A 24,239-nucleotide genomic window follows, 5' to 3' on the forward strand; every position below is an offset into this window, starting at 1 on the left:
GAGTGAGAGAGCACAAGCAGGGGGAGAGGGAGAGGGAGAAGCAGGCTCCCTGCTGAGCAGGGACCCCCCCCCCGACCCCCCCCCCCCCAATGCAGGGCTCAATCCCAGGACTCTGGGATCATGACCTGAGCTGAAGGCAGACACAAAACCATCTGAGCTACCCAGGTGTCCCCTTCAATGTTGTTTTGAACGTAGATTTTTGAGCCTATACAATTTTAATCCTCTAATTTGTGACTATTCTGGATATTATTTGAACAGTAATTCATCCTTCTCATGGCATGTTGACATTTTCTTTATAAAATACTATGATTTATCTTTAATAAGGTCTTCGGAGTCTATCTGTTAAGTTTCATGGATTTCCACAATCTACTGGTACCATAATTTTTAAAGTGGTAAGTTTAATTCATTATATTTTTATATTTAGTAGGGCCTTTGAATTCTACTAAATTCCATGGACTTTTAGCTCTACTAGTACCATAGTTTTTAATGTGGTTTGATTCATTCTAATATCTTGTAGGAAATTTGTGTGCATTTGTGCACACACCAGTGTGTGCCCAAGTGTTCACAAACACATGCAGACTTCTACTCCATCACACTTCATTCATTCAGAAAATGCTTTGGGATACCTTATATGTAGCTAGGAATTGTGCAAAATGTCATGAATGAAACAGCTGATAAAATTGACATGGTCTCTTCTCTATGGAGCTAAAATAGTATAGGTATGAGATAGACAAACAAGCAGGTAATTGTAGTTAGGTTATCACAGGGCAAGTTTAGGGTGCTATGAGCAGCCACTGGTCCAGACTTGGAAGAGAAAGAAAAGCTTATCAAATAAGTTAAATTACAACAAAAAATCAAAAGAAGAGGAATTAGCAGGAAAATGTCAACAGTGGTAACATAAAACTGGTATCTCCGTACCCCTATTCTATTAAAAACGTTTCTTAAATATATTCATCCATTAATTTATTCAAGATGCTTTGATGATCCTGTTTCTTATTTTGTTTTGGAGGCTAAGAATGAAATATCCCTGTGTTATCAAACATTCATTCTCTCCACAAACCAGGCACTTGGAGTAAGCTAATCTACCACTTCTATGTATGGCATCTATATGTTTGTTCCCCTCTGCATGTCTTCCTCTTGCTGTATTTAACCTAGAGTGCTATTTAGGTAGGCAGTCTAGCACTCCTCCCTATTCTCCAGAGTCTGTTGCTTGCTTCCCATGGGACTTGCGTGAAATCACAGATAATCATTTTTTAAAAGATTGAAAAAATATTTGTAATCAAGTGTGCCAAGAAGGTGAAAATTAAGCCAATCAGAATGATTTGATTATTCTTGCTATAGAAACTCTGAGGTTATGAAAATGGTTTCTTACTATTAAAAGAGAGATTAAAAAGGTGTAAATGAATCTTTTCTTTATACCTCCTATATAATCAATTTTATAGTACCTTTGAAAATTGCTTTCACAGAGATACCACCCAATTTATGTAATGGGAATATACAACATGATGTCTCTATCACTCTGACCAAATGTTCCCAAAGAAAATTAATTCTTCAGGTATCAGTCAACACTTAAAGGAGGGGGTGAGATGTGGTAACTGGGTGATGGGCACTAAGGAGGGCACTTGATGGGATGAGCACTGGGTGTTATTCGATATTTTGGCAAATTGAATTTAAATAAAATATAAATAAATAAACACTTAATAGGCTGCTTTTTATGTATTTATTTCAAGTAGTATACTTAATCTTCGTGTAAACAATTTTTATTATTTTTATTTTATAACCTGGATAGTCATATAAATATCAATTGTACTTTATCCTGTCTTATCTTTCTATTCTCCCAGTTGTTTTGAAGTATTAATGTTTTGTTATATTTTTGACTTGGATAGCTTTGTGCAGAATCTAAGTGGTCAATTATTTTTAACAGAACTGAAATTGAATTATTAAATCTAGGTAGGCTGAGAAGAGAGCTCTGGTACACTCTTAGCTTTTCTACTCTGAATTTGAATTTTCATTCTTTTTTAGTTCTCTAAGAGTACCTAGGTCTAGAATAAATAATTAACCAAGTGGCCGCATAATGCATTGGCTGTGAATAATGGTAAGCTGGGTTTCACATCCGTCTTTGTCATGAATAGAATCTAATCATGGGCAAAAGCCTTTTAATGTCTCCAGGTCAACTATTTTATCTGTAAAATGAAGCAGTAAGATTATGCTCTTCAAGTCCCTTCACTTCCAAAATGTTAAAAATCTATGACCCTACCTTATACATAAAAAGACTTAATGATTCAAGTTTTAATCTAGGGGTTCCTGAAGACAAAATGTCTTACATGAAATAATAAAGGTACTACAGAAGATTGCATTATTTGTTCATGATTATTTATCTTCTCCTTCAGCATAGCTTCCCTGGGGACAAAGCATAATTCTTTGCACCCCTGACTTTGGGCTCAGCCACGTGACTTGCTTTGACCCAGGGAGAGTGTTGGAAGGTTCACTCTAGTGATCCAAGGAGAGGCTTTAAGAAGCACCCTATGTGTTTCCTCACTCTCTTAAGATTATCCCTCTGCCATAAACCCAGCATGTCTCAAAGAGTGGTTGCTCCTTAAGCCTAGGTCCCAAGTCAAAAGACACAGGGAATAGAATAACTGACCCAAACCCATTTGAACCTAGCCTAGCGCAGTGAATGCAGCCAACCTGCAAACTTGTGAGCAAGAAATAAATCTTCATTATAGTAAGTCAAGATTTTGTGGTTTGTTGTCACGGTGAAAGCAGACTAATCAAGTACTAAGTGTACTTTTCATTAAACTAATAAAAAGAAACTATTTTTGAAAGTCTCATTCCTAACACTTTATTAAGCAACTCCTTATTATCAGGGCTTTTGTTCCATCCTTGATGCCTGGTATTGTACTGTATCAGCTAAAATAAGACATACTAAAGAAAGGAAGGAAAGGTACTCTTGTAGGAAAGTTAACAGATATATCTGAAACTATTTCTCAGAATTAAGTGTTTAAAAATTTAAGTGTTAATGGCACAAACAAAAAGTCTGGGGTCAATAATCCAGCACTGTTATCAATATATGGTCAATAAGATTTAGTTGGCAAATTAGCTTTAATATAATTTAGTGAATTTTCGTCTGAATGGTCAATTTTGAATATCTGTATGGTGTTTTTTAATTAATTGGATGAAATTCATTATTAAAACCTCTAAAATAATATAATCTTTGGGATAATTGGTGATTTATTTATTCTTTATAACAGCATTGCAAGTAAGAGAAATGCTAAGCATTTGACTACACTTAATTTCAAAAAAAATTTTAAATTTTGTGTTCTATATTTTATCTTCACATTTCCTCTATATATTTGCATATGTAACCAAGGAGATGAATAAGTACCTATGTCAATACATGAAACCTTCTGTATAAATTCCGAAAACCAGGGGAAAAAAGGTGGAGCAAAACATATATACTATGTAGGGAAGATAATAATTAGACATTTTCAAAGAGTGTTATAAATATGAAATAATTACAAGGAAAATCCTAGTATTCAACATCACTGTAGACAATATCCTAAAGCACCTCAAAGATATTGATTGTATAGCTCAGTGATATGAAATAGCGTATTGCTAAAATAAAATCTATTAGTATATTCAAAAGTAGAGAGCATTTTATGGCAGCGATAGCCTTAGCAATTTTACTATGCCTAGGAAATAACCTGCTACAATAAAACCTTAGTATAACTGGCAAGATTGGATAACCTCCAATTATTTGCCAGTCTGTCTTCTAAATACTTTACATATATTCTCTCAACTAATATGCACAAAAACATCTAGAAATAGATCCTTACTTCACAGATAAGGCAACTGGCGCTTGAAAATATAGAATACTTTGCCCAAGGTAAGTGACTGCATATCAGCAAATATGATTTAAGAATTCAAACTCTTCATATTAAAGTATATCCTAGTGAATGGAAGAAGTAAAATTGTCCTTTAAGGTAATAAGCCTAATATTCATAATTATTAAACATCATACCCCAAATTAGAAGCAGAAATAAACAAGAACATGAGGGTTCCCCTACCCAAGATCTTCTAACACATTATATCACGTATCTATGAAAATATCTTCTATAAAGTTCTTACAAGTTTATTGACAAATATGTATTTTATCTACCAGGCTTCACTATAATTTTCATAGTCACACACCTTAATAGAGTCAATCAGTTTATAATTTATAAACTGCTAATTTATACAGTCTATCCTCTGAAGAGTTCAATAACATCTAAAAGATACATTTCATCCCAATAGGGGTCTAAGAGTATGAAAATAACGAACTCCTAAGATGTCTTTGTTATTTTACTCATATTTGATTATTAAATTAAGGGAATTGTAAGATACATGCCCCAAGTAAGTTGATCTCATATTAAATAATTATGCATTCCACTAGAGTCAAATTGTACATCTCAATTGTGTCTAAAAGTTATTAGGACCTGGAAAGTTGTTACAAATCTCCTCTGAAATCACCAAATATTTTACAAAGATTAAGTGAATTTTCCCCTTCCCTCCTTATGGCCATTGCAGATAAAAGACACATTCCTTCAATTGCTTATAAATAAATCTTTAGCAGACTTGCCAATTTCTACTTTTAATAAAAAAGATGAGTATAGTAAGGTAGGAAGGTCAACGTTAAAGAAAAATTGAAACGGGGTAAGAAAAAAAGATAAGAAATGATTTCCCTTAGTAATAAATATTTCAATAAAACTTAGTTTATAAAACCTTCAAGTGACAGATAAAATCACAGATGGAATGCTAGTTTACAAATTCCAAGAGGAATAAACAATACAGTATATAACAGACACAGGATTTCAAGAGGTAGAAATTGAACAAGATGAAATTCCAAGGAGATAGACAATATTTTGCACTGATTGAAAATTAAAAAAAAAAAAAAAGACAACAAAACTGTCATTCCAGCAAAGCTGCTTTTGCTGGAATTTACGTGAAGCATGATGTTTAAGCTTCAGAGCCTCTGATTTATACCAAAATCTGCCAGAGCTGTGTACTAGTTCTTTATATATTTTTCTTCTTAAAGAGGACCTCCAAAATTATATAAGCCCTAGTCCTCACGTGATCTGAATTTACTTTTGATTTTCAGTTTTCAAAGGATAAAATAAGTTGCTTAACTGAATCACTCCAGAAATCTTTTTACTTTCTGTTACTCAACAAATCTTTTAGATTAAACCAAAGAGTAAATAAAATCACTATAGCTTATACAAGAGCATAATTTGGACAGAGTCAACTTACAGTAAGTGGGAGAAATAACAATTTGAAACTACTCATGTTAGCTCCAGAGCCCTCACCTCGGTGAGTAGGAATTTGCACGTGCAAAAGAGAAATTAGGTAGGTTTCCCAGAGGAGTAAAACACAAGGGACAAACAAGCATTTCCCCCAAAAGAAGAAAGTCCAACCAGGATCATCCCTAAGCTATTCAAGATCTCAGGAAAATATTTTGGATTTGAGGGGACTCTTGTCTATATAAAGGGTTTAATTTAAGTGTATTACAAAATGCACAGATCCATGTAAAGTGCAGTGGTTTATCAATGAAGATTGAGAATTATGGATAGAGAAGAGCTACTTACATCCTTGTTTATTGTAAAATCAGTGCACATGAAGTGCCTGGTCACTACCTCTTCCTGTTCAGATCCAGGAACCATTTCTTCATGTTCTTTATTGTTATATGTGCCTTTCCTAGCCAATTTCATATCTCCCACCGTGAGAAAAAGGTAACAGTAGGTTGTTGTGCCTCTTTAGAGCCTGTGTATATTTAAACAGCACATATCCTTTTACACACACAGTATTAGAACCATTTGCTTGATGTGGGTTATACGGTTACCCATTACACTGTATCACTTGTCATGCTACCTGTGAATTCTGACTTCAGTGATTCTTTCAAAGTTGTCACTCTCCTTCACTGATGATGACCATGAACACAAGTTATTCCCAGAGTAGTCCAGAAAATAAGAATTATAGTTTGTTTTCTGGTAATATCACATTTACTAACTGCAATTTTATAGCATAAACTCAATGTATCTTCCAACTATGCTTCTCTCGAACTGTTTAGGCTAACATCACTACATTCCTTAAAATGGTATTGCTTTCAATATTGTCTATACTCTCACCTTCCCTAAACTGCCTCCAGTGGGGGAAGATAGGCTAGGACTATGGACCGTGTCAGAAGAGAAGTTCTATTTGGGTAAAAGGAATGTCCATCTTTCACTCACCGTGGCATAGACCTGCCCCTGAAGAGCACATCACTACATCAGTTGGAGAACATTGGTCCAAAGGGCTCATGGCAACCTGGAAAGGTCTTGAGGGAAAGCAGCATGGCCAATCCCAGAGGACTAACTGGCATGTGGCATGAGCCTGCACAGTTGAGGTAAGCATCGAGGTGCAAGTGGCTGGGAGTACATACGGTCAAGGAGGCTGCAGTCCCTCTTGCCCCCAAATGCTACAGACTGGAGGCAGCACAATGGCCAAACACACATCAGTGATAGTGGATGCACAGACTCACAGCTTATGCCCATGGGTGAGTGACAGATGGTTGGTAGCCCAGAGCCTGAAACTTGTCCTATGTCCAATGTGAGTGACAGTCAACCAAATCAGCATGTCAGCACTATTTTTGGTGGATCAGTTTCATGTGACCTCACAAAAGAAATACTGTGGTGGCCAGCAGTCATGGTCCACTCACCAAGCCACCCTCCTAGAACTGGGACTGGCCTTGGGGCCCTGGGACAACTCAGAATTGTGTCAGTCCCAGAGCTCCTTGTGGCATCTGATGATTCCATGTGCGGAGTAGAGTTATAAAGTGCTTCAAAGGAAAACAATGGGAACCAGGGCTCACTTGGGTCCTGGTTTGGGTTCAGGGAGCCATGGCTAGATGGCATGGTCAATCCAAGGCACTGAGAGGGCCTTAGAAAATTTTGAAGAAGGCACTCCAAAGTTTGGGGACCCTGAAGGCAAAGGGCCTAATACAAGAGCTACACCTGCCTGAGTTTAAGGATAGTAGATGGTCCAATTCTAAGTGAAATATTCAGAACAGGCCTGAGATGTGGTACATCAGAGTACTGAAGACTGGGGCATGGAAGAAAGGAGCTTAGACAGTGGTCTGAGATTAGAAGTGGTCTCTGTCAGGTACTTCTCCTAATGGAGAAGGTGGCACTCTAGATAGTTCAGGTGTTCCTTGAAGGTTTTGGTTATAAAGGGAGACAAAGACAAGCTTAAAATAAGGGGCATACTGAACCAAAAATGGGCAAACAATTAACAAAACACAATCATAAAAATCAACAAAAGAAAAACAAAACAGACAAAATAAAACCTTTCACATATCCATAGATGTAGCCTCTGAACTAAGAAAGCCAGTATTGCTGGGCCTGGATTTACCTGCCTTTGCTCTTCTGTTCCCTGTGGGCTATCTTTCCCAGAATTCCAAATCAGCTGCTTTCTAGGTGGCCTTGAACAGCCAATGGGAAGCTCTTAAGAAAGACTGGAAAGGTTAAGAAGGGTGAAGCCAGAGGTATGTCTTTCCCTCTCTTTCTACCCCAGGAAACATCTCCATTAGGACTGTTCTTCAAGGTTCCATTATTATATCCTTGGTTTCGTTGGTTCCTGGGTTCTGATAATACCCCCATCTCCTTTTTGTCTCAGCCTAGGGATGCTAATGGCTTCCTGCTTTGGTAGTCTCTAGGTCACCTCACTGTCCCCCGTTTTTTTTTTAACTCTTCCATCATCTGCATAATCTGCTTCATATTCCCTCTGTTGTAAAGCCTCTATAATTAAAACAGTGTGGTATTGCTCCATGAGTAGACAGAAGGGCAATGAAACAAATGAAAAGTCCAGAAATAGACTCAGGTATATATGGAAATTGGGTATATGATAAAGCTGTCATCTCAAATCACTGTGGAAAGGATGACCTTTAGAACAAATGGTATTGGTACGGCTTGATAACCATTTTAAAAAAGCAAAGACAATTGAATCCTACCTCACATAATACCACAAGATTAATTCCAAGATTAATTTTACATAAATATAAAATATAAAATCACACAAGTTCAAGAAGAAAACAGTAAATTCTATTATTATTTGAGAGTTGGGGAAGTCTTTCTAAATATTGACTTAAAATACAGAAGCAGGAAGAGAAGGGTGAGAAAAAGAACTACTTAAAAAAGACAAAACATGCTATTGGAAGCAAAATCAGAGGACAAATCAAGAGGAAACACTTGCAATTTATATCACAAAGATCCAACACAGTGTTTCTAAATCTCAGCACTTTTGACATCTGATAATCCTTTGTTGTGGAGGTGTCCTGGGCATTGTAGAATGTTTAGCAGCATCTTTGGACTCTACCTTCTAGATGCCAATAGTACCCCCGCCCCAGGTATAATAACCAAAAATGCTTCCCGACATTACCAAAAGCCTGGGGAGGGGAGCAGAGGAGGCAAATCATTTCCTGTTAAGAGTCGCTACTCTAATATGTACGAGATCTTAAAAATAGTGAAGGAAATGTTCAAAACCCTAATAGGAAATTGGACAAAAGACACAGACAATTGATAAAAAGAGACAAAAGGCTCCTGAGCACCTGAAAGGATACTTAATCTTGCTCATAATAAGAAAAATGCAAATTAAAACCACACCGAGATATTTCTTACCTATCAGATTGGCACATATCCAAACATGGACCTCAGTGAGGCAGACATTATTGGTGAGAGTGCAGAATGGCATAACCCCTCTGAAGCAGACGGGAAGGTATCTAACAAAATTATCTTTACATTTTCCTTTGACCCAAGAACCTCACTTTCAGAAATCTCCAGAGATACAGCTCCACAAATACAAAACACCATGTGCAGAAGGTTATTTACTGATGCTTTCTCGAAACATCAGAAGGTTAAAAATAATTCAGGTATTCATCCGCAAGGCTGGTGGTATAAACTATGACACATACACCCAATGGAGTACTCTGCAGACCTTAAAGGAAATGAAGACTAGCTCTATGTATTGATATGGAATGATGTTCAGGATGTCTTGTTAAGTGGGAAAAAATAAGGCGCAGATCAGTGTGTGTGCTGTGTTACCAAAGTAAAACTTTTAAAAATGGTAGGTAACCTGTAGCAGAAGAATGGAAATGAGGGGTAGATGGAAGCATGCAAGGATTTAAGTACATCTTTCCTTTTGTATAATTTTTCAAATTTTGAACTACATAAATACCAAATATATTACGAGATATTAAAAACTGGAAAAGTAAAAAAAACAAACAAACAAACAAAAAAAACTGGAAAAGTTAAACCCCTGAAATTGGAGAGAAACCAAAATAAATACATGTGCCTCTATTTTATTATTTTATTATTTTTTAAAGCTTTTATTTATTCATGAGAGACAGAGAGAGAGAGAGAGGCAGGGACACAGGCAGAGGGAGAAGCAGGCTCCATGCAGGGAGCCCAACGTGGGACTTGATCCTAGATCCTAGATTCTAGATCCCCAGGATCACACCCCCGGCTGAAGGTGGCGCTAAACCACTGGGCCACCAGGGCTGCCCTAAATTAGTCTTTGACACAGTACAGGCATATCTTAGAAATACTGTGGATTTTGTCCCAGACCACTGCGATAAAACAAATATGGCAAAAAAGCGATTTAAATGAATTTTTTTGGTTTCTCAATGTGTATAAACATTATGTTTGCATTATACCGTGGTCTGTTAAGTGTGCAATAGCATTATGTCTAAAAATCTATGTACATAACTTGTTTAAAAAATACTCAATTGCAATCCCTGGGTGGCTCAGCGGGTTAGTGCTTGCCTTCGGCCCAGGGAGTGATCCTGGAGTCCTGGATCGAGTCTCAGGTCAGGGTCCCTGCACGGAGCCTGCTTCTCCCTCTGCCTGTGTTTCTGCATCTCTCTCTGTGTGTGTCTCTCATGAATAAATAAATAAAATCTTTTTAAAAAATTAAAAAAATAAAAAATACTCAATTGCTGGGGCACCCGGGTGGCTCAGTCCATTCCGCGTCTGACTTGATTTAAGCTCAGGTCATGATCTCAGCGTCATAGTCTCAGCTCTTGTGACTAGCTCCACACTGGGCATGGAGCCTGCTTAACATTATCTCTCTCCCTGGCCCCCTACCACTTGCTCATGTGCACGCACTCTCTTTCTCTCTAAAAAAAAAAGCACAATAAAACAAAAAACAAAAGGAAACAAAAAAAACACTCTATTGCTAAAAAATGCAAACAATCATCTGGGCTTTCAGGGAGTCATTCTTTTTGCTGGTGGTGGTGGGGGGGTGGTGGGGTTTGCCATGATGCTGATGGCTGCTGACTGACCAGGTTGTAGCAATTTCTTAAAATAAGACAACACTGAAGTTTGTCACATTGATTGACTCTTCCTTTCAGGAACAATTTCTCTGTAGCATGCAAAGGTAAAACCTTTTTTACCCACAGCAGAACTGTCAAATTGGAGTCAATCCTCTCAGACCCTGCCACTGCTTTATTAACTAAGTTTATGTAATACATATTTTTTAAGATTGTATTCATTTGTTCATGAGAGATACAGGGAGAGGCGGAGACGCAGGTAGAGGGAGAAGCAGGCTCCCTGCGGGGAGCCCAATGTGGGACTCAATCCCAGGACCCAGGGATCACTACCTGAGCTGAAGGCAGATTTTCAACCACTGAGCCACCAAGGCGCCCCAAGTTTATGTAACATTCTAAAATCTTCTGTTGTCATTTCAACAAACCTTATACATCATCACCAGGAATAGATTCCATCTCAAGAAACCAACTTTGCTCATCCATAAGAAGCAACTCCTCATCCATTAAAGTTCACCATGAGATCGCAGCAATGCAGTTACATCTTCAGGCACCACTTCTAATTCTAGTTCTCTTGCTATTTCCAACTACGTCTGTAGTTAACTTCCTCCACTAAAGTCCTGAACTCCTCAAAGTTATCCATAAGCGTTGGAATTAACTTCTTTCAAACTTTTGTTAATGCTGATTTTTCACCTCTTCCCATGAATCATGTATATTCTTAAAGGCAATGAGATGGTGAATCCTTTGCAGGAGTTTTTTTTTTTTAATTTACTCTGTGCAGATCCGTCAGAGGAATTCTATTTATGGCAGCTACAGCTTTACAAAATGTATTTCTTAAATAATAAGACTTGAAAGTCAAAATTGTTTCTTGATCCCTGGGCTGCAGAATGGATGTTGTGTTAGCAGGCATGAAAACTACATCAATCTTGCCCATCTCTGTCAGAACGCTTGGGTGACCAGGTGCATTGTCAATGAGCAGTAATAATTTGAGAGGGATTTTTTTTTTTTTTTCTGAGCAGTAAGCCTCAACAGTGGGCTTAAAATATTCAGCAAACCATGTTGTAAACAGATGTGCTGTCATCCTGGCCTTGTTATTCCATTGATAGAGCACAAGGAGAAGAGATTAAGCATACTTCTTAAGATGCTAGGATTTTTGTAATGGTAGTTTCCACTTAAAGTCACCACCCGCATTAGCTCCTAACAAGAGAGTCAGCCCGTCCTTTGAAGCTTTGAAGCTGGGCATCGATTTCTCTCTAGCTCTGAAAGTCCTAGATGACGTCTTCTTCCAGTTAAAGGCTGTTTCATCTACATTGAAAATCTATTGTTTAGTATAGCTAGCTTCATTAATTATCTTAGCTAGATTTTCTGGATAACTTGACGCAGCTTTTATACCAGCGCTTGCTTATTCACCTTGCACTTTTATGTTATAGTGACAGCTTCTTTCCTTAAACTCCATAAGCCAACCTCTCTGTTAGCTTCAAACTTTTCTTTCTTTCTTTTTAAAAAGATTTTATTTATTCATTTGACTGGGAAAGAAAGAGAGAGCACAAGCAGGGGAAGCAGCACAGAGAGGGTTAGAAAAGCAAACTCTCCACTGAGCAGGGAGCCTGACTTGGGACTCGATCCCAAGACTCTGGGATCATGACTTGAGCGGAAGGCAGATACTTAACCAACTGAGTCATCCAGGTACTCCATCTTCAAACTTTTCTTCTGCAGCTTCCTCACCTCTCTCAGGCTTCATAGAATTAGAGTTAGGGCCTTGCTCTGGGTTACACTTTGGCGAAAGGAATGTTGCTGCTGGTTTGATCTCCTATCAGGACCACTAATCTTTCTCCATATCAGCAAAAAGGCTGTTTTGCTTTCTATCATTCATGTGTTTACTGGAGTAGCACTTTAAATCTTCTTTAAGGACCTTCCCTTTGCATTCGCAACTTGGCTAACTGAAGCAAGAGGCATAGTTTTCTTTCTTTTTTTTTTTTAATATTTTATTTATTTATTCATGAGAGACATGGAGAGAGAGAGGCAGAGACACAGGCAGAGAGAGAAGCAGGCTCCACGCAGGAAGCCCGATGTGGGACTCGATCCTGGGACTCCAGGATCACATCCCGGGCCAAAGGCAGGCACCAAACCGCTGAACCACCCAGGGATCCCCAAGAGGCATAGTTTTCAACCTATGTTGGCTTTCGACATATTTTCCTAAGTTTAATCATTTCTGGTTTTTTATTTAAAGTGAGAGATATAGGATTTTTCATATTGCTTAAATACTTAAAGGCCATTAGGGTTTACTTATTGGCTTAATTTCAATATTATTGTATCTCAGGGAGGTCCCAAGAGATGGAGAGAGACACGGAACAGTCAGTCATTTGAGCAGTCAAAACACACACAATATTCATCAGTTAAGTTTAGCAGCTTATATGGGCTTGGTTTGTGGTGCCCCAAAATAATTATGATAGTAACATCAAAGGCTATTGATCACAGAATGCCATTACAAATATAGTAACAACAACAACTATATAATAGTTTGAAATATTGTGAGGATTACCAAAATGTGACAGACACAAAGTGAGCAAATGCTTTTGGAAAAATGGTGCTGGTAGACTTGACAAAGTCTCAATTTATAAAAACACAGTATCTGCAAAGCACAATAAAATGAGGTATGCCTGTATTCTGATTATATTTTTAAGACTATCATCTTAGAATACATCCGAAGCACAAAAAGCACTTCAAATAAATTTTAAATTTCTCTTAATAAATAATTTCATTATTATTTTTTTATTAGTCATATTGGTATTATATGATAGGATGAAACAAATAAATAAATATCTTAGTTATCAAAATTTTCACTGCAAAAGAGATACAAATATAAAACAAAAATTTTACACATGTAATATTAATTTTAATTAGAAACATCAATATTAAATATTATATATACATGTATGTATATATGTATATATTTTTTAAAAGTTCTTACTGGCACTATCCACTGTTATTTATTATAAAACATTAAATACATCAAAATTCCTAATTCCACAGTGATTTTTGGATAGAGAAATAAAAAAACAAGCGGGAGGATGGCAGGAGAGCAAGCAGTGGGGGAAGGAGGCAGAGAGGAGGAATCTATTCGCCACTGTCAGAGATGACTAACATGCCAAATTTTACTTTGAAAGTTGATAATGAAAGGAATATTATTAAGAATTTCTCTGCCTTTGGGGGAGAAGCTGCCTATGCCCACTTTATTTAATTTTTATTATTATTTTTTAATTTTAGTATAGTTGACATTACAATGTTACATTAGTTCTAGGTGTACAACTACCATGCCCACCCACTTCATTATGGAAGACAAACAGCCAATAAATGTAGAAAAAAAATGATATTGTAAGAGAACCATAATTTTGCAATACCAGTGAAATGATTGTTCCCATAGAACATCATCAAAGAATGGTAAACTCTGATGTGAAATGTCACTGGGAAATGCACGGTGTTGTTCTCAACAGTTCATTCACCCCTACAGTTTACTTGCTAATTACAAAGGAAAAAGTAGATCTTAGCAATGGAGAGATCTGGTGGTAGCCACTCAAAAGTAACCAATTATTCATATCCAATAGAAAGGAAAGCTGGTATTACATGCTTCCTAATGTGATGCAGTTTAAGTGCTCAGGATCACCTAGGAAGTATTCTTGAAAAAAAAAAAAAAAAAAACTTAACCTGAATATAATCAAGATTTTAGATCTAACTTACAAGTTATAAGAATTATACAGTACAAAGGAAAAGTTAATAATCCAAGAAGAAAACAATCAGACAGGTGTAGAATGAGAAATATTTTACAAAGGCAATTGACCTAATCACATGAAAAAGTCAAAATCATGAAAAAAAATAATGTTGGGGATTCTAGACTGAAAGAAACTAAAATGATGTAGCTGCCAAACAAAATATGTGAATTTTGACTGAATCCTGGTTTGAAAAGGCAGCTGCAAGGGTATTTTGGGGGAAATTGGGTAAATTAGATAGATTGGTAGATTAGATAAACCAATTGGATATCAGTTGATTAATAAATCATTACGAATTATCTTATGTGTTAAATAGTATTGTGGTTATGTAGGAAAATTCCTCTCTCTTGTATGCATGCTGAAATATTTAGTGGCAACATTATCTCTGAAATTTATTTTCAAATGATTCAGCAATATAGATATAGATAGATGAGAGACAGATAGACAAAGCAAATATGGCAAATGTTAACTGTTGAATATAGGTTGTTGGATGGTGGCCATATGTTCATTGCACTATTTTTTTTTAGCTTTTCTGTTTTAAAAAATTTTGTAATAAAAAATATGGCCCAAAACATTGTACAAATATTGGATGAGATATGGCTGAACATAAAGAAGGCTCAAACAAGTAGGCGGTTAGTGGGGCATGATTATTCTATCCTTAGACTATTTAAGGAGGCACAAAGCATCACTTAGTCTGAGACAGCTGATGGTATGAGATGCTAGGGTGGCACTAGATTCGGCACTGAGGCTGTTGGTGCCGACCATGAAGCTGATTAGATAGATATCCAGATAGACCTAGAGCATCTGGTAAGGACTTACAAAAATAGGTAGCAGTGAGTGATGATGTTGGCAGGTTTTATGGAACTCAGTGATAGGGACAACGCTGAGAAATCCAAAGAGGAGCCACTGTCATCGGGGAGACCCACAAGAGGGATTTAGGCTGAGATTTAAACAAAGGGTATAAATGAGCTAGAGAGAAACCTAGGAAGGACCATAAATCAAGCTAAGTTTTGAGAATCTCTTTAAAAGCCAGGCAAATGAGTTCCTTTAAAATTATATAGTCACCCTTCACTTTCCTAGTCTCAGATAGTTTTTCCCCCCTCTGGGTAAGAGATAATGGTTTGTTAATTAGTAGCTGGCCTCATCACTAGTTTCAGGGTGAAGAGGAAATATTACTTTGATTGAAAATTTCACGTCTAGAATTTAATTACCTCTAGAACAGTAGGTAAGATATCACGGCCTCATGACATTTTGGTGCCTTTTTAAAATGACCATAATCTATCAGAATCTTGGGGGAAATTGTGTGTTGAAATAAGATAAGTATTGGAAAATAATTCTAAGCCTGAAGAAGAGACTTAAAAAACCACTTAGATGCACACTATTGAAGTTCAGGTGAAAGGGAAGTTTCTGTTTAAGTGACAAGAATGAACTGGGCTTCAAGATTCTCTACCATCTTCATGTTTTACAATCTGGCTTCTGGTTTGGGATCCCAGGGAAAGTCTGAAGGTGGATGAAGTTGTTCTTGGTGAAATTACCCCGGCTTCTTTTCTAGAGTAGCTGGCTTGGTATGGCATTTGGAGCCTGTCTGTCCTACTTTACCTTTTAGTTATGTAGGGCTTTGGATTGTTTTCCAGGATTTAACTTAGTTGTCTTTGTCTGGCACCATATGTGTTCATGGAAACATATTGTAGTGTATGTTGTTTCTACATTTCATCACAAGATTGGGCTCACAGGAAGTTCTGGAGTCTTGGTAATAGACTGATGAATAGGGGAGAGCAGGACTAAATGTTTCCTAGTCCCTGAGTCTTAGAGATCCCTGTAAATTCACAATTTAGGAGATAGGATTCATGAGAAGGGGTGTTTTTTCAAAGGCAAGGATTATGGAACAAATAAATTAGTTACTAGTCTATTTAAGTAAATAAATACCCACTTGGTATGCTTTTTCATCTGTAAGGACCCTCCAAATTCTTTAGTTATGTTCTACGTGTAAAGAACAGATCGTTGCTGCTAAACTAGTGCTTGAAAATATTAGCCCTCACTATTAAGGAAACAAGCATTTCTTTGAAAAAAAATTTTCCCATTTCCACTGATAATGCAAAGGTAAATTCCACCAAGATAGAATAACCATAAATTCTTATTAAGTAGCATCTTAATAATGCTTTATCATTTGGTAAAATACTCCACAGTGCTAAAAACATTCAGCACATTAGCAAATGACCCAAATTAACTCAGGATTATTCCTTTAAAATTGATGGCCCAAGTATGAATAAAACCTGAATTACATAGAACTCCAGGATTTAAAATCAACTTGCACCATACTGATACCACTTAGGGGTCTTATCATGCTGTGTTCCTTATGATTTTGTTGTAATTAGTCAGAATATGCTGCTGCTGTTTGTGATTTCAGGGAAGAAGATGTTTATATAGAGAAAATGTTTCATTATCCCTGCTTTTTGAAATTTCTTTCTTTGTAAATGGTATTTTACAATATGTTTTTCCATCATTTCAAACCTTAAACAAGGTTGTTAAATAGTATTTTATCATACATGGAATAATTGCTACCTATTAGTTTTCTTCCCTATCTCCTCCCCTAGTTCTATACATGCATATACAACATTCGCACATATTAGCTTTATATACGACAATTTCTGGCTCTTCATAAAATGTTACTGCAGAAGTACAGTGTCAGGTTTTCTTGGCTTTTTCATCTACTTTGGTACCATGGCCAGGGTTACAGGTGCACTATTGCTTCCTTTAGCTTTTTTCTTTTTCTTTTTTTTTTTTTTTAAAGACTTTATTTATTCATTCATGAAAGGCACAGAGAGAGAGGCAGAGACACAGGCAGAGGGAGAAGCAGGCTCCCTGCAAGGAGCCTGATGTGGGACTCAATCCTGGGACCCCAGGATTACGACCTAAGGAAGGCAGATGCTCAACCACTGAACCACCCAGGTGCCCCCAACTTCCTTTAGTTTTTTCATTTTGGTGGTTATTTTGAAGTTAGGGATAATGTCTCAGTAGAATATTTAAATGTCTGCATTCCCTCATGATGTGTGCCTTTTATATTGCTCTGGGATGCACTCTTTTTCCTGCTTTAATTCTCTAATTTCTGGGTGATACTGGAATCAGTCATGGGTATCACAGTGAAGGTCTATATTAAAACCAAATATAATCCTTCTAGATGTAGAAGTTTGATGTACCATGAAACATGGTGTGAAAAACAGCTTCTCAAATATCTAGAAAGACAATTATTAAATTTCAGCTATAGTTTCACCCTTATTTTGTAAGTTTTACATATACCCAATTTCCATCCTTGGATTCCACAGAGGAGGTGGTTCTAGGCTTTCTCACTAGTGAGGAAAAAGGAGGAACCACGGGGTAATATGAGGGAAGGGCAGGTATATATCACTATGTGATAGGAAAGGATTGGTAGGAGCATCAAGAAACTGTAGTATGAAAACTGGAAAATGAAGAAATATATTTTTCAGTTTCGAGATAATTGGGAGAGGAGAATAGGAATGCCAGTAGAATAGACAGTTACTATTTTTGCTTGACTAGAGTCCTTCCTCATCTAGTAACAACATCATGATTTTTCGCCAAGAAACTATCCTTTCCCTAGGAGATACATAAGGGTCTCAATTATAGTGCCCTGTCCTCCCCTGGCAAAGAATAAAAATTTGGCTCAACCCAGGCAGATCAGATTCTTCAAGGGATGTGAATCTTTAATTGAAGGGCACAGAGAAGGAAGATTTTTTTCAAGCTGATCTGTTTCAACAATGGTATTTTGAAGAAACTTTCTCATCAGTGTCTGCTCCCTAGATATCCCTTTTTGCTCTAGTTACAGTTTTTTTTTTTTAAGATTTTATTTATTTATTCAACAGAGAGAGCACAAGCCAGCAGACAGGTGGAGAGGCAGAGGGAGAAGCAGGCTCCCCCATGGAGCAGGGAGCCTGTTGCAGGGCTCCATCCCAGGACCTTGAGATCACGACCTGAGCTGAAGGCAGATCTTAACCCACTGAGCCAGCCAGGTGCCCCATAGTTACAGTTCTTTCTGAAGCCTTGTTTTTTTTTATCCTACTGATGCCTGTTGCTTACAATGTTACAACTCTGATACATTCAGACCAAGGAACTAATTCTCTTTAGTGATTTGGAGAAGGTAGAAAGAAAAGTTAACTTTGATAAAGAGGGGACTAGATTAAAGAATGGGGACTTTCTGTAAAATAGTAGAGAAAGACTTTGTCCAGAAATGAAGTAGACCTCTAGTCCACCTTGAGATAAGAAAACGAAGCCAGAATGTAAATCAGGGCTCTGCTTCCTTCTTTGAGAAAGTCATATGCCAGCTGTACTAACAGTATGCTTAGTGAGGTGTTTGGGTTTACATTATGCTGCCAGTTCCTTTTTTCCGTTCAAGTAATTCTGATCTAGACTAGAATGTGCTGTTAAGAAATATGTTGGAATATCTAGAACTGATCATATGATTTACATAATCATCTTGGAAAATATATAAATCAATGGCAGAAGGGTTTAACCAATTTTCTAGTTGAAAAAAAGTAGAACAATGGAAACTTTCCTAATGTCATCTTTAAAGATCTAAATTAACCTACCTTCTTTGTCTTTTTGTTATTTTCAGTTTTGTTTCTTTATGGGTTTTGAATGTAAATTTAATACAAATTTGACTTAGGTTCTTGTCCTTGATTAAATAGCAGCTCATATGTTTGTAAATATTTAAGAGTATATTTTCTGTTGTCAAATAATAAAGACAGCTACTTCACAATGGAATATACTCTGTTTGCCAGAGTTAAAGAATTCAAATTCACCTGGGGCCTATAAATGTAGATAGGTTTTACCTTGAATGCTACATGGTAAACAAAGTCAAAGCTTCAGGATAATCTATTAGTTGACCTAGAAAAGTGTTTGTGTATATTAGGGTTTCTCAACGTTGGCACTACTGACTTTGGGAGCTAGATAATTCTTTGCTATGAGTGGCTGTCTTGTGCATGATAGGATGTTTTTCAGGATCCCTGGTCCTGTACCCACCAGATGCCAGTAGCAACTCCCCCAGTTGCCAAATGTTCCCTTAAGGGAGAGGACAAAATCAACTCTAATGAGAACCACTGGTGCATCTCATTGTGGTTAAGGACTGGTTATAGAACCTGATGAACCTGAACTCCACCCTGAGGTCTGCTACTCATTCACTGTTGACCTGGGAAATTACTTATTTTCCATATTTGTGAAATGTTGATTGTAATATGGACACCTCCTAGGATTTTTGGAGAGATAAGGCAATGCACTTAACTTGGTGATTCACCCATAGTAAAAACTCAATAAAAAATAATCATTTTCATTAATAGTAACTGTATCCTAATTCCTAATCCTAAATGCAAATTCTCTGACTCAAATCTGCAAGATAATGATGAATCACATTTTGAATTGTGTTGTTTTTATAAAGGTATAATCAAGTAAGACTCCAGTATAAGTAAACTAAGCACTAAATACAATTAATTCCTAAATAGGACACAGACAACTTCCTTTGTAGTTAACTCTTTGAACTTGAAACCATTTCATTGGGAATGCCTGGGTGGCTCAGTTGGTTAAGTGACTTTTGATCTCATCTCAGGTCTTGATCTCAGGGTTATGGGTTTAAGCCCTGCATTGTGCTCCATGCCCAGCCTACGAATGAATGAATGAATGAATGAATGAATGAATGAATGAATAAAAGAAAGAAACCATTTCCAGAGAAATGACTGGAATAATGTTGCTTTCCATATATGGCTATGGAGGAAAAAGCATAGCTAGGAGAGAGAAAACTAAGAGTTATATAACCTAAGAAGAAAACCTTGACATCCTCCCTCTTTCTCTAAGTCCTTAGGTGTTAGTGGTGAAAGACACCAAGAAAATGAAGAAATAGAAGGTAGAACGTTGTCACATGGAACTAATCTAAGAAGTACAACCAAAAACAAAAATTAAATGAAGAAATTTCATACACGTACATTTTAAATGCTCTCAACCACAGAATTAGAGACATGACAGATGAATCCATGAATTGTCAAACCACTTGCTGTATAAAAATAAACTTCTGAACTTCAGTGTTTTGGTCAATAGAAAATCCTCTCTTTAATGACTCAATTATGACCACAGACATCAGAACTTAACACATGAAAAAACAATTCCATGCCAACCTTTGAGGCTGTGAAAAAAAGAATCCCCAGTAGAATGACATTTAAAATGTGATTTAAATCCCTCACCATAAAGTTCAAACATCTGGAATTTTTATGTACTTTCCTCCTGGATTCTGGTGCACACTCAGGTGAGTACACCTGTTAATCACAAACAAATGACTATTCTGAAGGGGTCGTTGTGTACCCTTTTTAATTCCAAGTTCACTTTGGGGATGTTCAGATTGTGCTTTTATTTGGAGGGCTGTGGAAATGATTAAGATCTGAGAAGTTTAAATATTTTGTTAGAAGATTCTGCTGAGAAGAGGAATGCTGATTATTGCTGTGTAGTTGCAAGGATACCAATAATAGGGCCTCTCAGAAAGAAGTCACCTGACACTTCAGACCACAGTGAGTAATCGTAGGGATATTCTTTACCAAAGTAAATTGCATGGTTCAAGCAATATGTTACTCTCCTACTGTGAATTGTGCCAGGATCAAAATTGTTTTAGACCAAAGCACTAAATTACACAACGATGCCTTTTAGAAGATATTCAACAAACAATTCTTGGTGACATCTCCTCTCAATTTGGCAAATTAAAAAATGAAGTTGCAAAAGCTTTAAAGAAGGCACACAGCTAGTTAATTGGAGAGTTTGTCCAGAAAACACATTCCTATATCCACTCCAGGTCCAGGTTGGTGATTAAATCATGGACACATTGATTGTTTTGATGAAAAAAAAAGTTTACCTGTTCATTTAATCTAGGACATCCTTCACCTCACATATACAACCTGCACATATATCTTTAACTTTTAAAAAATTTTATTATAGTGGACCCACAATGTCACATTAGTTTCCGGTGTACAATTTAGTAATATTTAACCTTTCAATTAGCTGAAGTGTCAAATGGTTAAAGCATCTGGTCATTGTTCTCTGTGATATCATTCTTTTTTTAAAAAGATTAAAATATAATTGACATACAGTATTTACCCTCTAGGTGCATCCATGTTGTAGCAAATGGTAAGATCTCATTATTTTTTATGGCTGAGTAATATTCCTGTGTGTGTGTGTGTGTGCATATCTGTGTGTGCATCACATCTTCTTTATACACTCATCTATTGATGGACAATGGGGCTGCCTCCATATCTTGGAAATAATGCTGCAGTAAACAGAAGGAAGGGTGCAGATACTTTTTTGAATTAGCATTTTCTTTTCTTTGGGTAAATACTCAATGGTGGAATTACTGGATCACATACTTCTATTTTTAACTTTTTGAAGAGCTTCCATAATTTTTTCCATTGTGGCTGCATCAATTTACATCTCCACCAACAGTGCACAAGAATTCTCTTTTCTCCACATCCTTGTCAACACTTGTTTTTTCTTATCTTTTTGATACTACCCATTGTGACTGGTATGAAGTGATATATCATTGTGAGTTTGGCATTTCGCTGATGATTAGCGATGTGGAATATCTTTTCATGTGTCTGTCATCTGTATGTCTTCTTTGGAAAAATGTCTATTCAAGTCCTCTGCTCATTTTAATCAGATTATTGGTTTTCTGCTACTTTGATTACTAGCCCTTTATCTATTAAGACATTTGTAAATATCTTCTCCTATTCCTAGGTTGACTTTTAGTTTTGCTGACTGTTTCCTTTGCTGTGCAAAAGCCTTTTATCTTGATGAAATCCCAGTAGTTCATTTTTGCTTTTGTTTCCCTTGCCTTTGGAGACATGTCTACTAAGAAGTTGTTGAGGCCAAGGTCACAGAAGTTGCTACCTGTGTTTTCCTCCAGGATTTTGATGGGTTCCTGTCTCACCTTTAGGTATTTCATCCATTTTGAGTCTATTTTTGTGTATGGTATAAGAAAATGGTCCAGGTTCATTTTTCTACATGTGGCTGTCCAATTTTCCCAACACCATTTGTTGAACAGACTGTCTTTTTTCTATTAGATACTCTTTCCTGCCTTGTCGAAGATCAGTTGGCCATAGGATTGAGGGTCCATTTCTGGGTTCTCTATTCTGTTCCATTAATCTGTGTGTCTGTTTTGTGCCAGTACCACACTGTCTTGATGATTACAGCTTTGTAATATAGCTTGAAGTGATGCCTCCGGCTTTTTCTTTTTTCAACATTCTTTTGGGTATTCAGGGTCTTTTCTGGTTCCACACAAATTTTTGGATTGTTTGTTCTAGCTCTGCAAAAAATATTGATGGTATTTTGATAGGGATTGCATTGAATGTGTAGATTGCTTTGGGTAGCATAGACATTTTAACAATATTTTATTTATATTTATTTATAATAATTAATCTTCCAATCCATGAGCATGGAACATTTTCCATTTCTTTGTGTCTTCTTCAATTTCTTTCATGAGTGAAATAAACTTCTTTGGTTAGGTTTATTCCTAGGTATGTTATGATTTTTAGTGTAATTGTAAATGGGATCAATCCCATAAATTCTCTTTCTTCTGCCTCATTGTTAGAGTGTAGAAATGCAGCTGACTTTTTGCATTAGTTTTATTTCCTACGACTTTGCTGAATTCATGTAAAAAGTTCTAGCAATTTTCTGGTGGAGAATTTTGGGTTTTCTACATACAGTATCACATCACCTGCCGATTATGAATGTTTGACTTCTTCTTTGCTAATTTGGATGGATTTTGTTTCTTTTTGTTGTCTGATTGCTGGGACTAGAACTTCCAGTACTATATTGAATAACAGTGGTGAGAGCGGACATCCCTGTTGTGTTCTTGATCTCAGGGAAAAAGCTCAAAGTTTTTCTCCATCGAGGATAATATTTGCTGTGGGTTTTTCATACATGGCTCTTATGATACTGAGATATATTCCCTCTGTCCCTACACTGCAGAGAGTTTTTATCAAGAAAAGATGCTGCATTTTGTCAAATGCTTTTTCTTTTTTTAATAAAGATTTTATTTATTTATTCATGAAAGACATAGAGAGAGACAGAGACATAGAGGGAGAAGCAGATTCCCTGTGGGGAGCCTGATGTGGGGACACAATCCCCAGACCCAGGATCACGCCCGGAGGTGAAGGCAGATGCTGAACTGCTGAGCTACCCAGGCATCCCTGTCAAATTCTTTTTCTGCATCTATTGCAAAGACCATATGGTTCTTGTCCTTTCTTTTATTAATGTGATGTGTCACATTGATTGATTTGCTGATGTTGAACTTCCTTGCAGCCCAAGAATGAATCCTACTTGTTCATGGTGAATAATCCTTTTCATGTACTCTTGGATCCTACTGGCTACATCTTGGTGAGAATTTTGGCATCCATGATCATCAGGGATATTGATCTGTAATTCTTCTTTTTGGTGGGGTCTTGGGATCAAGGTAATGCTGGCCTCATAGAAAGAGTTTGGAAGTTTTCCTTCCACTTCTATTTTTTGAAACAGTTTCAGAAGAATAGGTATTAATTCTTCTTTAAATATTTGGTAGAATTCCCCTGGGAAGCCATCTGGCCCTGGCCTCTTGTTAGTTGGGAGATTTTTGATGATTGCTTCCATTTCCTTGCTGGTTATGGGTCTGTTCAGGTTTTCTATTTCTTCCTGATTCAGTTTTGATAGTTTATGAGTTTCTAGGAATGCATCCATTTCTTCTAGATTGCTTAATCTGTTGGCATATAGTTGCTCATAATATTCTCTCATATTTGTATTTCTTTGGTGTTGGTTGTGATCTCTCCTCTTTCATTCATTTTATTAATTTGGGTCCTTTATCTTTTCTTTTTGAGAAGTCTGGTTAATGGTTTATTGATCTTTTTAATTCTTCAAAGAACCAGGTCCTAGTTTCGTTGATCCATTCTGTTTTTTTTTTTTTTTAATTTTTCTATGTCATTGATTTCTGCTCTAATCTTTATTATTTCTTTTCTCCTGCTGGATTTAGGCTCTATTTGCTGTTCTTTTTCCAGTTCCTTTAGGTGTAATGTTAGGTTGCATATTTGAGACTTTTCTTGTTTCTTGAGAAAGGCCTATATTGCTATATA

General features: G+C 36.7%; 1 protein-coding gene across 15 annotated transcripts in view; it reads right to left on the reverse strand.

Annotated features, from left to right (window-relative positions):
• ANKS1B (ankyrin repeat and sterile alpha motif domain containing 1B) overlaps positions 1-24,239 on the reverse strand; it is a 1,043,873-nt gene that overhangs the window by 528,174 nt on the left and 491,460 nt on the right. The gene's annotated exons all lie outside the window — the stretch shown is intronic.

This window comes from Canis lupus, chromosome 13, assembly GCF_048164855.1.
Source record: "Canis lupus baileyi chromosome 13, mCanLup2.hap1, whole genome shotgun sequence".
Taxonomy (NCBI): domain Eukaryota; kingdom Metazoa; phylum Chordata; class Mammalia; order Carnivora; family Canidae; genus Canis; species Canis lupus.